This window comes from Apus apus, chromosome 1 (genome assembly GCF_020740795.1).
Source record: "Apus apus isolate bApuApu2 chromosome 1, bApuApu2.pri.cur, whole genome shotgun sequence".
Taxonomy (NCBI): domain Eukaryota; kingdom Metazoa; phylum Chordata; class Aves; order Apodiformes; family Apodidae; genus Apus; species Apus apus.
In genome coordinates this window covers 94,169,382-94,185,066 of record NC_067282.1, presented here as the reverse complement: position 1 = coordinate 94,185,066, position 15,685 = coordinate 94,169,382, and the positions used below count along the sequence as shown (strand labels likewise).

Genomic DNA, 15,685 nt, shown 5'->3' with positions numbered 1-15,685 from the left:
TCATGGTGCACAAAGAGCACGGGCTGCTCAGAAGCTATGAAACCTTGAAACCTTAATGAGCCAAGTCCATGCACGATGTCCCTGATCTAAATTAGCCTTGCTTTGAGCAGGTTGGTCTAGAGGCTCCCAGAGATCCCTTCCAACTTCACACTTTCCTGTGATTTACAGTCCCACTGATGCCACTGGCTTTACTTTGCAGAAGTGAGAGCATTTGGCTCCTTGTCCTGATTTTGCTCTGTGAGGATGGCTCATCATCAAAGCAGGCTGCAGCTGGATGGTATTGGCCAAACCCAGGAAGTAATACAGCCTTCCTCAACCACTGCTTGGCAAAGCGGTCATGTTGGGTGGAGGATCTTCTGCTGTCTTTGGTGACTTCACCTTGCTTGAGAGTCGAAATTATGTTCTCTCTTTTTTTTACCATGCCTCTCCCCTTCACTTTCACTAGAAGTTTTCCAAAATGGCAAAACAGATCAGAGTTACAAATCTCATTAACTATACAATGAATATCCAAGCTGTGAGACCTTAAATATTCACAAGTTGTCGTGTGACTCAAGTGTGCCTAAAAGTTGGCTGAGGAGTCAAGCATAGTCTACTAACCAAGGAGACAAATTTTCCCTGGACTGTGTGGAGCTGCCTGCAATGTGGAAGAAGTTGAGTCTGGGCTGCAGGATAGACAGAAATAAAGCAGTGCTGTGCCAGACACTCCTATCTGGTGAGACAGCAGATCAACTAGACTTAGCTGGCTCATGATGACAAAGCAGCATTGTCTGGCCCCACTTGGGTAAGCTAGTGCCCAGGCTTAGTGGCCAGGATGCATTTGTGGCCAAAGGCACTGGTGGTGCAAAGGAGGCAAGCGTGAGGCATAGAGAGACCAAAGTGGAGTAGGTACATGTAATTGCAGTCAGGGAGGGAGGCCAGGATATGTAGGATTTGGCAAAAAGGTCACAGAATGGCTGATGTTGGAAGGGAGCTCTGGAGGGCATCTGCTCCAACCCCCTTCCTCAAGAAGGGCACCCTAGAGCTGGTTGCTCAGGTAGCTTTTTAGTATCTCCAAGATGAATTAGCTGCTCCACAGTCTTTCTGTGCCAGAGCTCTGCCACCCTGACAGTGAGAAAGTGTTTCCTGATGTTCAGAGGGAACCTCTTGTGTTTCACTTTGTGTCTGTTGCCTCTGGTCCTGTCACTGGGCACCTCTGAGAAGAGCCTGGCTCCATCCTCTTTGCACCTTCCCTTTGGGTATTTATATACGCTGATAAAACCCCCTTGAGCCTTCTCTTCTCCAGACTGAGCTGTCCCAGCTCTCTCAGCCTGTCCTCATTGGAGAGATGCTCCAGTCCCTCCATCACCTTCGTGGCCCTTTGTTGGGCTCTCTGCAGTGTGTCCATGTCTCTCTTGCACTGGGAAGATCAGAGCTGGGCATGGCATTCCAGGTGTGGCCTCACCAGTGCTGAATAAAGGGGAAGGATCACCTTCCTTTACCTGCTGGCAAGCTCTGCCTAATGCAGCCCAGGATACCATTTGATGCTTTTGTGCAAGTGCACAAGGTCTTTTACTACCAAGGTGCTTTCCAGCTGGACAGCACCCAGGATATAGTGATGAATGGGGTTGTTCTTCCTCAAGTGCAGGAGCTTGCACTTCCCCATGCTGAACTTCGTGAAGTTCCTGTCGGGCCATTTCTCCAGCCTGTCTAGGTCCTGCTGGATGGCAGCTCAGCTTCCTGTTTTATGCCACTCTTCCAAGTTTTGTGTCATCTGCAGACTTGCTGAGGGTACACTCTGCCGCATCATCCAGATCATTAATGAAGATATTGAACACAACTGGACTCAGTATTGACCTCTGGAGCTACTGGCCTCCAACAAGGCTTTGTACTGCTGATCACCACCCCCTGGCCCCAGCTGTTCATCCAGTTTTCATTCCACCTCTCTGCTCATCCAGCCCGTATTTCATCATCTTGTCTATGAGAATCTTATGGGAAACAATGTCAAAAGCTACAATGAAGTCACAGTGGACAATATTACTTGCTCCCCTCTCATCTACCGCACCAGGTATTTCATAGAATTATAGAACCATTTTGGTTGGAAAAGACCTTTAAGCCAACAGTTAACCCAGCACTGCCAAGTCCACCACTAAACCCATGTCCCTAAGCACCACATCTACATGTCTTTTAAACACCTCCAAGGATGGTGGCTCAACCACATCCATGGGCAGCCTGTTCCAATGCTTGACAACCCTTTCAGTGAAGAAATTTTCCCTCATATGCAATATAAACCTCCCCTGGTACAACTTGAGGCCATTTTTTCTTGTTTCATCTCTTGTTATTTGCGAGAAGAGACGAACCCCCACCTTGCTACAACCTCCTTTCGGGTAGCTGTGGAGAGAATAAGGTCTTCTCTCAGCCTCCTTTCCTCCAGACTGAACAACCTCAGTTCCCTCAGATGCTTCTCATAAGGCTTCTTCTCCAGACCCTTCACCAGCTTCATTGCCCTTCTTTGGATGTTCCAGCACCTCCATGTCCTTTAGGGGCACAATCACTGGGCTAGTCCTGCTGCACACACTGTTGCATGTCTAAGGTGGCCAAGGGCCAGCACTGTCCTTCTGGTCTGGGGCACTGCAGGAAATGAAGCAGCCCTACACGGGCCTAGGATGGCTCTTGGATACATGGGGATTTTGATGTGGAAACTATAATCTGATGAGATACATTTGCTTATAAGCTTGATAAACTGATGGACATCTTAAAGATCTGGTATTAAGTTACTCTACCAATTCTGAGCTACAAAATAAATGGCACATCTGGGGTAGCTGTCACTCACTTTGGCTTGTATGATTATGCTGAGTGGCCACTTGACTAGCTAGACTTCCCTAGTCCGGGGGCTATAGCACACTACCAAATTTTATTAAGACCTTCTGGCTGAACCAGTAGGGAATTTTACCTAAAAATCAATGTCAGGAAAGGACCTGCATTTCATCTTGCTGATTAAATATTCTTACTAAAGTGCTTGGTGTGGTAATGCCATTTAAAACCTGCCATGAATTAATCAATGGCTTGATGAAGAAAACTGATGTTTTATATTTAGATTTGATTTGCTAGCAACATAGTGATTACTGAGTAGAGAGTTGAGGCTTTTAATCCTTTCAATTTTAAAAAGATTTTCTTTTTAAATGTAGAAGAAATACACAGTATTTACAAATAAATATTCTTTCTTCAATACACATCCAAACATTAACAATGATAATTTATTTGGATTTTCCCATCTTGACTTTCAAAGTTGATGGGGAGGTGCTTCCACCTTTTTTTGTGTCTAAAAACCAACTTGTGTACCTTGGCAGGTTTTGTAGAATGCTTTCTGTTGAGACGCAGCTCATGTTTATTTATTAATGCATTTTTAAATGTACTTATCTAGATTTGAGCTGAGTCATTACTCAAAAAAAGGACAAAACAAAACACCTCGGCTTTGGCAGCCAGGGCAGTGCTTGTGACAAGGTGTGCCTGGCATCCCTGTGTCCCCTCAGAGGGAGCCCGTGTGTGCTGCACAGCTAAAGCCCTGGCTTGAAGTCCCTCCACACCTTTAGCTGCAGAAACAGAGCAGGAACAGGCTGGCACAGGGGAAAAAAGCTGTTGCACCTTGTGTCTCTGAGACATGCAGATATAGCCATGGGCTCTTGGGGGGTCTCTGGGGGACGGCAGAGGGGAATGTGGTAGGGAATGGCACCTGCGGCGGGGGATGCAAGTGTGGACAAGGCCCGGGTGAAAGGTCTGGTGCCACCAACACGCGCTGGGCCATGGCAAGCGGTGCTGCCTGCGAAGGAGGGAGGGTCCGGGAAAGCTCGGCACTGCTGCCAGGGAGCTCCGAGGGGGTGGGCAGCCACGAGAGAAAGGTGCCCGCCCGCCTGGCTCCCCACCCCCTCAAAGCCCACCCGACTTCTAAGCCGGTCAAGCGCTTTTCTCTCAGGGGTCCCGACCCCTTCCAGCCGCGCTGGATTCTGCGGCGCGCGGGCACCTTCCTCTCAGGACCCCCGGGGGCAGCGATCACCAACCTCCCTCCCCGCGGGGGGCGGTGCGGCCGGACGGGGGGTCGGGAGCCGCGACGGGCCGGTTCCTCCCGGCTCGGTCGGACTCCGCACCCAGGCTCTCCCGCCCCGCAGCCCATCCCGCCCCGCAGCCCATCCCGCTCTCCGCTTCCCCCCTCCGCCCCCCGCATTGGCCGGGCCCCCCCCAATCGCTGCGGGCGGCCCGCACCCCGCCTTGGCCGCCTCGGTTGCGGGGCCCGGGGCGCGGAGCGGTGCGTGGGGTTGTCCCGCCCGGGGTGCGTGGGGCTGTCCCGCCCGGGGCGCGGAGCCGTGCGTGGGGTTGTCCCGCCCGGGGTGCGTGGGGGTGCGTGGGGCTGTCCCGCCCGGGATGCGTGGGGCTGTCCCGCCTGGGGAGCGGAGGGGTTCGTGGGGCTGTCCCGCCCGGGGTGCGTGGGGGTGCGTGGGGCTGTCCCGCCCGCCCCCACCGCCCCGGGGCGCGGCGCGGCCCCTCCCCCCCCGCCCCCCCTCCCGCCGCCGCGTGGGCCATTGTCACCCCACGTTCCAACTCCGAACGCCCCGCTGTTTCGCCGCCGCCGCCGCCCATTGGCTCGCCTGGCCCTGATTGACTGGCCGCTCAGCCAATGGCCGCCGGTTTCCAAGGCGGCCGGCGGCGCCGCCCCTCGCAGCGGCGGCAGTCACAAGATGGCAGCGGCGCCTATTGGCGGCGGCGCGCGCTGAGCGGCGGCCGCGGGCGCCCGGCGGAGGAGGGAGCAGCGCCCGGGGCGGGCGGCGGCGGCTCCCGGGGCCCGGCCCAGCCCAGCCCAGCCCAGCCCAGCCGTGGCAGGTGAGTGTGCGGCGGGTGGCGGACCCGCTCCCCGCGCACGGCATCCCCGCGCACGGCGGTGCGCCCCGGCAGAGCGCCCCGCGCCGGGAGCCTTGCGCGCCGCCGCGGCCCGACCCCGCAGCCCCTTCAGCCTCCGCCGTCCGCACCGGGGGGTCCGGGCAGGGTGTGCCGGGGAGCGCGGCCGCGCTGCCTCGCTGTGGGCGCCCGCCCGGCCCGGCCCGCCGCCGGGGCCCGCTTTTGTTCGCGGTGCGGGCCGCCGGCAGCCGGCGCCGCTCCCCTCGGCGGTGCGGAGGCGCGATGCCCCGGTGTCCGCCGGGGTCCGGCCCCGCTGCTGCGCGGCTCCGGAGCCCGCCCTGAGGCAGCCGGCCTTCGGGAGCGCCGGTCCTGCGCCTAACATAGTGGTGCTGTCCCCCCGGGGGGCTGCGCGGGGTCCGTGCGGGGACTGTCTGCCCGCTCCGGGGGGCACCAGAAGCCGGCGCGGCCCCTTTCCTGGCGCTGCGCGGAGCGGGGGCGGCTGCCCGGGTCCCTTCCCCGCCGGGTCCCTTCCCCGCCGGGTCCCTTCCCCGCCGGGTCCCTTCCCCGCCGGGTCCCTTCCCCGCCGGGTGATGCTGCTGCCGTGGGGCAGCCGTACCTGCTGCCGCGGTGCGGGAACGCAGCTGCGGTGTCACTTAGGGAACAGAGAATTAACGAGTGTGTGGTTGGTTGGGGGGTTTGTATTGGCCGGGGGTCACTGCAGGTGGGGCACAGCCTGCCCGCGCTGCCCTTGCTGGAGTTAGGGACACTGGACTCTGGTGCTTACAGTCCTGGGCTTGACAGGAAGCTCTGGCACAAACGTGGTCTCGAATAGAGTTTCAGGAACGGGTGCGGAATTCCAGCGCGCAGCTCAGTACTACCGCGTTTGATTGGGAAGCGCTGGGAGAAATCGGCGGTCCATTCCTTGTCAGCCCTTCGGTCACGCTTCCCCTTCTCCGTGGCAGCCAGAGGACTCTGGACTAGTGAAAGCTGGCTGCAGCTAGGGCATAGGTAGGACCCATGACTTGTTAATCATTTTGCGATGTATGAAATTCTGATTAAAAAATGTACTGGAATAAATTAGGGGAGGCTGAGATCTATGGAGTGATTGCCTGGGTGCCTAATGTGTGATTAGAGCATCTTTTCCCCTTCCTGTATTATTAAAACACTTCTGTCAATTTCAATGACACTTCAGTTCTATGATATATAAATTATTGAACAAGGGCAAATGAGACCTCCTTCACCTTAGCTCTGAGGGCCCAATCCTGCAGAGAGCAACTTCCTTCCGCCCCTCTTGGCTCAGCAGTTGTTGGAGCCCCTTTCCTGGGTCCTTGCTGCTGTCCCTGCACAATCCCCAGCTGTCCTTCCCCAGGCAAAAGCTGCCTTGTTCATGCAGAGTACTGCTTATTGGATTGCATGGAAAGGTTGCCCTTGCTGCTTCCTGATGAGCCTGCATGGATGGGACAGTCCTGTGGGATTTTGAAGGTGTGAGTGACCTTGGAAAACGCTGTGGCTTTCTCTCTCAGCTTTTGCCTTCATGGCCGTGGTATGCCCTGAACTCTTTGATTTGGGGACTGGTGTGTGCATGGGTCCCAGGGTCACCATCACCCCAGGGTAGTTGTAGTGTGTATTTGGTAGTGGCAATGAACACGCTACAGTAACGCCTCCGTACCATTTGAGGTAAAACGTGATTTAGGAGTGGGTGGGGAATGGGACTCTCTATTCCCTTGGGGCCCTGGAATGGTGGAGGTGGAAGAGGAATGTGATGTACCCGTGGGGACTTGGCTCACCTCTGCTTTGGTTACAGGCAGATTAGTCCTGCTCCCGCTTAGGCTGTGGGAACACTTGCTGCCCCAGAATCATGTTTCCCATGGAGGAAAAAGCCATTTCCTTCTTAAACAACAGAGTGACTTGAAAATTAATTTTTTAAAGGGGTTCTCCCAAAAAACACTTAATCTGTTGCCTTTTTGTTATTGTTATTCTTGGATTGATGCTTCAATTATGCTCTTCAGCATATTAAAGGCAATATTTTGTAGTCCTTAAATAAATGCTCACCTTTAGCTGGCTTTGGGATCTCCCCTTCCATAATCTCATGCAGTGCTAGCTGTAGTTCATGTAAGGGAAACTAGATATACAGCTATTTTAAAGGGTCTTTTTGGCTTCTCTGGTTGTGCTTGACCAAAGCAGAATTCAGTGAATCCTACCCAATGTCTGTCCAGTGATTCATCTGGTCTTGCTTAGAAGTATAAAGACAGTGATTTTTTTTTTTTTTTTTTTTTTTCTATCAGAGGTGATTATGGTGTGTAGTCATTCAGTGGCCAGGAACACTGGAAGAACCTTGTGAGGTATCATTTGAAAGGATCACTTTGAGTAACTGGGGGAGGGGGAAACACATGTGTCTGGTACTAGAGCTTTCCATTTCTCAGACAAAGTTCTCGTACTGTAGTGAGGAGCATGGTATAAATAGCAGTGGTAGGTTTGAGCCACTGAATTCAAAGTTATGGTTTCCACAGCAACCAATACTCAGGCTGTCATTTACGTAGGTAATATTTCCCCCTTTATTTTTTTTTTTTTAAAAGTACCTATCTTCTCATGTAGTGCTGTACTGAATCCTCCTCTGTGAACACCCCACACTTGTCCTTCCTACCCTGCTTTTGAGCATCCCCCTCTGCTTTCCTTTTCCCCATGGCTGTCACCTTGCTTTGCTCCCAGCTCCAGCTTTTCTGCTGCCTTCTCCTTGGCCAGCGGCTGAGGGCTCTGTGTACCAGATTCCAGCCTTGTCTACCATGTTTGTTTGTCTTCTCAGTCCTTTTGGTATAAGCATTTGCTTCCATCTGTACCTGCAGTGCAATAGGTACCACGCAAACATGGGAAGAAGCAGCTCTGCTTTGAATCCCTGGCATATCCCTCAAATACCCACCTGTGTTTCCCATCTCTTCCTTATCCGGAGGGTCACTATGTCAATGGTGTGTCCACATGTTTTCCTGGCTCTTGCTCAGTCATTTCTCTTGAGGCTTCAAGGAATTGCAGGTGGAGAACTGTGCCCTGTGTGGTGGTGTGTGCCCTCCCTATGTGCAGATCAGGACACTGTGCTTGTTTTTAAAAACATTTGTCACATCAGTGTACAGTGTTGCTAAAGTGTTTTCATTTATAGCCAGAGGCTTGATGTATCTACATGGTTATGTCCAAGTTACAGTTTCCAGAGCAACTGGAGGGAGCTTTGTATCTTGGAAGGCTGTTCACTAAAGCACGAAACATCACATCAAATTTTCCTTTCTTAAATTCTGTAATTTTAGCTACTGTTAAAAACACAGCTGTGCTTATCTGAGAACATATTTAAAAACCTTAAATAACCAAGCAGATCTTCAGATATATACCTCTGCAATGAGAACAAGGGTGGGAAATTTCAGCCCCCAAAGTAATTATCCTTGAAGTTACAGCATAAAGCACTTTAGTTAAAATGAAAAAAAAATATGGAAGAGCCATCTCTTCTGTATCTCTAATCAGAACTAATGACAAGAGCGCAATCTGACAAAACTGAGTAAAAAGGCTGATGTCAAAATGAAAGATTCCCATGGCTGGAGAACTGATCCTAAGAAGGAAGGGTGATCCCTTGTACCTGGGAGCAGTTGGGCAGGCTGTGGTGCTGGAGGCTGGTCTGATACTGTTTTTTTTCTTTCCTTCTCTTTCCCCTCATTTGGCTGCTGCTCCTTGTGAAGACTGTGTCCCTCCTGGAGTGTTTCATAGATGCTTTTCCTCTTAAGCAGTAAATGCCGACGACCTTTGACATCAAAACAGGTCACTTTCACATTGTAACTCGATTTAAGCCAGTGTTACTTTCAAAGTTGATGTATCTGCATTGTGGGTTTTCTCCTTGCTCTGTGAAGAATTTTGTCAATAATAGGCATGTCATTCCCTTGTAAATTGCCCTACTGGACACTTAGATTGGTTTGAGCAATGATGCTATAAAATGGTTTGTAGGTTTCCCGGGGAATATCAGCCAGGAGGCTTTAAGTGTTGGCTTGTGTAAAAGGAATTACAAAGAGAATGTCTCAGGGGTCTTCCTTTCTATTTTCTTAGTAACCTTCCAGCTCAATGTGTTTCTTTTTATATATATAGATACATAACGTTCCGTTGATGTTGCCTCTTGTAATAGCATTGTCAGCAGCCTATGGTTTTTGCTTAATAAAATGGAGGAATGATTCTTCTCCTACAGGATGGTTTTAAAATGAAACTTAAACCCACACCTTGTGATCATTGGTGTGCTGCCCAGATTACAGAAACAAAATGATTGAAACAGCAGCTGGCAAAGGCTTGAAGTGAGTTGAAATACCTTGAACTTCTCCCTGGGTCTCTTTAAGCAAAGGTAGGGATTTTGTTTTCTCTGTAGCCAGCCCAACCTTTGTGATACAGCACAGAGCAAGAAGGGATTTTGGGTTGTTCGCATAGGAGCAGGCTGTTGCTCAGTAGCTGGAACCCACCTCCATGGCAGGAGTTGCATGCCAGGTGGTGAGGCAAAGAAAGCTGGTAACAAGCTGGGAGAAGAGCCAGATTCTTTGCTGAAATAAAAACTGCCTGTTTGTTTTCCTGCATGCTTGTAAAGTGCCAGTGTGTGCCCTGCTATCAACTTAATTGGCTAAGTCTTTCTAAGTGAAGGTACCAATGCTGGGGTTCAGTGTTGCAGAAATGTGTGTATGTTGGCAGCAGTACACCTAATTTTACTCTTCTGTAGTGCACAGTGTAAATGCACCTCTTTCTTGACCTTCTCCATTAATTTCAGTGGATAAAGCCAAGTCTTCTGAGGGACCAGGTATTTGAGAGTTGGAACAAGGTACCTGATCCATTAACATTAAAGCAGACTGATTTTAAGAAGTTCTTTATTTGAAAAAGCAGACAGTGAGTAAGGGTGCTGGGAAAGTCTTCTGTTCTTAACCAGGTGGCCTGATGTGTCACCACAGGCCTTCAGTCCACCTGGGGATGTACATCTGTAGTGCCAGACCAGCTGATTTAGTGGTAGCCATTGCTGGGGGAGCAATATAGCAAGGCTACAGAGGGCTGGACTGTCTCTCTCACCCTGTATGTCTTCCACCTGGGAAGTTTGTCTTGGCACTGGGGTAGACCCTTGGCTTTGAAGAGAGAGACAGGGGAGAAGGTTAAGATAAAAGCAGAAAGCCAAGAGGTTAGTTTCTATGCAGAAGTGATGAGGAGAAATGGTCTGGTTTAGAGCACTGGATGTCACACTTACTTAACGAAGAGTACCCATGAAGTACTCTTTTTTCCTCAGACACTGTTTTTGTTTTTGAAAAAAACATTGTAGAAGTTTTGCTCTTTCAAACGTGGGGAAGTATCAATTTCTGACTGAGGCTTTGTGCCTGTTGTAAACAGTAATTTTGCCTCATGATAGGGAAACATATTTTCTAGTAGCAGCAAATCTTTGTATTTCAAGTTTTGCAGCCCAGGCTGAAAGAAACAAACAACTGTGGCCACAGGTGTTCCAAGTGTGCATGAGAGAATTCTATACTGCTTTACATTATTCAGCATGTCTTTATGTCTAATTGTTTTTCCTCTTCATATGCTCTGTTCCTAAGATTAGTACAGTTTTCTTCCTCATGGATAATTTAAACACATGGACAGATTAAATGGATGCATCTGAGCTCAGAACAATCACAACTTTTTTTTTTTAATTATTATTCAAAGACTGACTTTTCAGAAAAAGGTTCAAAGCAACTGAAAATAACTTCATGACATGATACCAATAATTTTCAAGTTATCCTTGATGGATTCTGGCAATGTACATTTGCCTTCCTGTTAGTGGGGTCTCATTGAACAATGAAGGGTTTATTGACAACTCATTTACTTAGCCTAATTGTATGACTTACTGGAGGGCAGGACTGACCTTCCCTTTGCAGAATGATGGCAAAGATATCGATGCAAAATGGGTCAGTGTTGTGCAGTAGGTTGATTGCACTGTTGAAGGGTGTTTCACCAAAACAAAGTTGACTGCAGGAAGTCTGAGGCAAGTTCCAAGGTTGGATTTGACTGTGCATTACCTGCAATGTGCCCCTTGGCTGGCACTGCATGCAAAGATGCCAGGATCCTTTGGGCCAAATATGATGCCCCTGCCACTGTGAGGTGGCAGGGCTCATGGAGGGTAGGTGACTGCTCCAGAAGGTCTGGGCACAGCTTGGAAGTGCCAGGAGCGCTTCAAGTGGTGGCAACAGTCAGTGCTGGAGTGAAGAGAGCTATCAGAGAAGTTCAGAAGCCAGGAGCTGTTAAGTTCCACGTCCGCCCTTGCTGTTCCGGCTTCCGTGGGGTCATCTGTGGGCTCATGCAAAACCCTTGTGCTGTTGGGGGCAGATATGTCTCTTGCTTGGGAGGGTGGATGGACTGCAGCAGTGCTTTCCTATCTGTAATAAGTCATTTCTGCTAATTTTCTTTTCAAAATGTCTTTTTGAAGAGGAACAGCTCTCCTTCTTTTACCTATGTAAAGCTGTACATACTCCACAGCTGCCTCTGGAGAACTGCAACCCAAACCAACTGCCTAAGGAGAGAAGTCTTTTTCCCTAATGTGAGAGCCATCTCATCCTGCATTGTTATCAGCCAGTGCTCTGCTGTTTCATCTCAGACTGGCCAACAATAGCACTCAGATGACTGGGGTTTCCTCTCCCTTTGTTGTAAAAAATACTCTTAGGAACTACCTTTGTAGAGCAACTGTATAACTCTAGGCTAAAGTTAAACCACAGCTGGAAAACATCTCTCACCTTTCACTCAGAACTTCTCATATCTAGAGATTTAAAGCCTCATGTCAGAAAGCCGTGGCCTAATTCGTTGCCCGTGATTTCCTACTATACCAGTGCTACTCTACAAGAACATGAGTATCTGGGCCGAGAATGGATTGAGAACAGCCCTGAGAAGGACTTGGGAGTTCTGGTTGATGAGAAACTCAACATGGGCTGGCAGCCCAGGAAGCCAGCCGTATCCTGGGCTGCATCAAAATAAGTGAGGCCAGCAGGTCAAGTGAGCTGGTTTTCTGCTCTCGTGAGACCCCCACCCCTTCTGGAGCACCCAACATAAGAGGGACATGGAGCTGTTGGAGCTAGTCCAGAGGAGGGCCATAAAGATGATCAGAGGGCTGGAACACCTCTGCTGTGAAGACAGGCTGAGAGAGTTGGGGTTGTTCAGCCTGGAGAAGAGAAAGCTCTGGGTAGACCTTATACCTTCCAGTACCTGAAGAGGCTATGGGAAAGCTGGGGAGAGACTTTTTACGTGCCCTTATATGTAGTTGTGGGACAAGAGGGCATGGTTTTAAGCTGAAATAAGGTAGATTTAGATAAGATGTTAGGAAGAAATTCTTCACTGTGAGGGTGGTGAGACATTGGCACAGGCTGCCCAGGGAAGTTGTGGATGCCCCCTCCCTTGAAGTGTTGAGGGCCAGCTTGGATGGGACTTTGAGCAACCTGGTCTAGTGGGAGCTGTCCTTGCCATGTAGGAGGGATGGAACTAGATGATCTTTAGGGTCCCTTCCTACCCAAACCAATCTATGATCCTGCTTTAATTTCCTGTATCTTGTCTGTCTTATTTGCAGAGGAAAGTGTAGAGAAAACTAGTGATGTTATGAAAGTTTCATGTTGCATTGTTGCTGGTTTTTTTGTTTGTTTGTTTGGTTTTTGTTTGCTTGTTTGGCTTGTTTTGGTTTTAGTTGAGTAACCTGGCTGATTTGTCATCACATTAGCCCTCTGGCTTTCCACTCTCCCTGATGAGCAGTGTTCACCAGGCTTTCAGCAAAACTTGGATCCAGTTACTGCTTCTCTGTCAGACCCATCCATTATTATGGAATTGTAGAATCTTAGAATGGTTTGGGTTAGAAGAGACCTTAAAGATCATCTAGATCCAATCCTCCTGCATTAGCAGTGACACCTCCTACTAGATCAGGTTGCTCAGAGCCCCATCCAGCCTGGTTTTGAACACTACCAGGGAGGGGGCATCCACAACCTCCCTGTGCAACCTGTTCCAGTGTCTCACCACCCTCCTAGTGAAGAATTTCCTCCTAACGTCTAATGTAAATCTCCCCTCTTATGGTTTTCATCCATTACCCCTTGTTCTCTCACTACAAGCCCTGGTAAGAAGTCCCTCCCCAGCTTTCCTGTAGGCCCCCTTCCAATACTGGAGGGCCACTTGCCCTAGTCCATCATAGTTAGTTCCCTTTGCTGCTTCTAAAGCAGATCTTATGCCTGCTTTTATCTGCATGGTTTGGGGAGAGATGCGGGTTTCCTCATTAACCTCTGGTGGTCTTCCTGACTGCTTCCCATTCAACTTCAGCTCTTGCCATGCTGATCTCAAAGCTGGTCCTTCTTTCTTCTCTTTGCCACCTTATCCCTCTGCAGCAACAGTTTGATGTGCTGGGCTGGGGAAACCCCTGAGCTTTGAAAATGTACTATCCTGCTGCCAGTAATTCCTTCACAATGAATGGCCTTCCAAACGGGCCAGGCTGTCTGTGCCCTACCCCAGTGCTCTACTCTGTGCTGGTGCTCTCCCTGTGACTTGCTGCTGTTAGTCACCAGTGAAGCCTCGGGCAAAAGGTATTTCCCTCAGAGTCCCGGCCATCGCTCCTGCAGGGCTCTGGTTTTATCAGCTCCTGAGCTCAGTTTGCATATTGACAGCATGTCTTAAAGCTTTAAGAGTACTGCTTCCTAGCCACCTGATGGGTTCCTGCAGAGTTTTGGTGCTGAGACTTTTATGAAAGCCTTAATGTATGCCCTGTCTGCACTTCTCTCTGCACCTGCATAACTTGCAGGAGGCATCTATTTGTAGCTTGTTTCCTTCATCAGGGACCTTCTTTAGAGCCTGAATAGATGCCTGTGCAACACAATTGCAGAGACACTTTTAAAACTGTTGTCCACTTTGTGACAATAAAAAAAATGCAGAAAGCTGACTAGTTAATTTTTCCACTTACTATCATATTCTTTATCATCATGCTTTGAAGAGATGACAGTGGCTTTTGATGCAGAGGATTTGATATCTCGTGTGCTGGGAGACAGAGCTCTTACAGTGATGAAGCAGAAGCAGCTTCACAAGAAGCAAGTATCACAGGTAGTGATACTTGACTTGTTCCAACTCAGGAGTGAAAAAAGTTTAAGCAGCTTCCCTAAAGAGACTTGGCTTCTCTGCAGTATTAGCCAGACCAGATGAGGGAGGAAAAATGCAAAAACAATGCAGAAAGTGCAGAAACTGGATGATGTGAGAAACATTTAGAATTGAGGCAGTTGCATCCCACCTTGTTAGTAGTTCCACATAAGTCACTTCTTGGCTGCGTGGATATAGCTGAAGCAAAAAAGCCCCAAAAGAATCTCTGCCACTGGCACTTTCTTATGTTCTTGTGCATCTCCTACATGAGTGGGAGCTGGGACAGGTGAGACACAAGCTAGCTGTGGTGATTTTAGAGCAGGAAGAAACTCCAGAAGCAGTCAAGGCTAGGCAGATATGTTTCTTGTTTAGCCCCTGGGAAAGTCTCCCCAGAGCCTGACTGGTACTGACACTTGCTTGGCCCAGTGGCGATGGGTGCAGGATGCTGTAGGGACACATTGGTCCAAGTTACTTAGCATTCTGGAGAGCTGTTTTGGCAGGATTATCTCCATAAAACTAGCGAAGAGGAAAGATTGTCAGTGTTAAGTGCCTTTTTTTGTTTGTTTGTTTTTGTACAGCTATTTGTCTTGTTTTACTTGTAGACATTAATGGACCCATGTACAATTTTTTTCAAGATCTGTTAATGGGGGTAGGGTAGTGTTGAACTATTGTTTGTTTATATGGAGTGCAGGAAGAGAAAACCTCTTGAAGACTCAGCATGTGATGGTGAGAACCTTTTGCACTCCTACACCAGAGGAGGACAAATGTAGCTTCCATTTACTCTGTGCTATCTCTATGGCGTGTCTTAAAAATGTACGTGTTGTCTTAATAAAAATTGAATGTAAATCCTGCTACATTTGCTAGTTGCTTGTAAAATACATTTCCTCATTTGGTCATCATTGTCTTCTGGGACAGTTGCACCAGTTGTATCAACTTAATGGCAGACCTGCTAATGAAGTCAGTGGGTTGGGGATTTCACCCCATGACTCAGAAGACTTTTGTTTATTCTGTTGCTATAGGCTGTGGGGTTATAAAATGCAATTGCTTCGTGCTGTCAGTTTGCAAAAGGGTAGTTGTGAGGAAGGAAACTTGAGCTGACAGAATTACCTGCCAAAATAATTAAGTGTGTAGCAAAATGAATATAAAAAGACCAGACAAGTAAATTTGTTTTGTACAAATGGCTTTTTTCTTTTATATATTTTTTTTTGAGGCTTGCTGAAGCATGAAGATCCCTTTGTGAAAATAAGGTGAGTGATTAGTATTAATTGATTTTGTTTTTAATATTGGTTGAAATGAACTTGCTGAAGATTAGTGTTGAAATGTATGCAATTTCAGAAGAAATTGATTGCATTTCATCTGTTCCATGTGTAGCTTTCCCTTAAACTGCTAATGAAAGTTCAATAACTAATGAACAGAATGTTTCATTAAATGTGTGTTCATCTCAGAATAGTTAACAAGTGTATTTCTGGTGTCACTTTTCCTTGCTAGCCCCCTCCTTTGCTGGGTATACAGTGAGTGGAGATAGTAAGACTTTTGTGTCCATTCCTATATTCCTCTTTGGAGAGTATTTTGCATGGAAAGGCTGGGGGTTTTTCTGTGTTTTGCTTTTGGTAGCAATTACTGCTGCTTGCAGTTGTGGCTTCCAGTTCAGAACAAAGCTGTTTTGTGTGCCTAGCCAGTAATAATTGTTGACAGTTGA

At 48.7% G+C, this 15,685-nt stretch overlaps 1 protein-coding gene across 4 annotated transcripts in view; it reads left to right on the top strand.

The window, feature by feature from the left end:
• Positions 1–8,600: 8,600 nt before the first annotated feature.
• TIAM1 (TIAM Rac1 associated GEF 1) overlaps positions 8,601–15,685 on the top strand; it is a 186,163-nt gene continuing 179,078 nt past the window's right edge. For all 4 annotated transcript variants that reach the window (XR_007890810.1, XM_051631326.1, XM_051631299.1 and 1 more), the window contains exon 1: positions 8,601–8,661. The gene's annotated coding sequence lies outside the window, so the exon portion shown is untranslated. The remainder of the gene's footprint in view (positions 8,662–15,685) is intronic.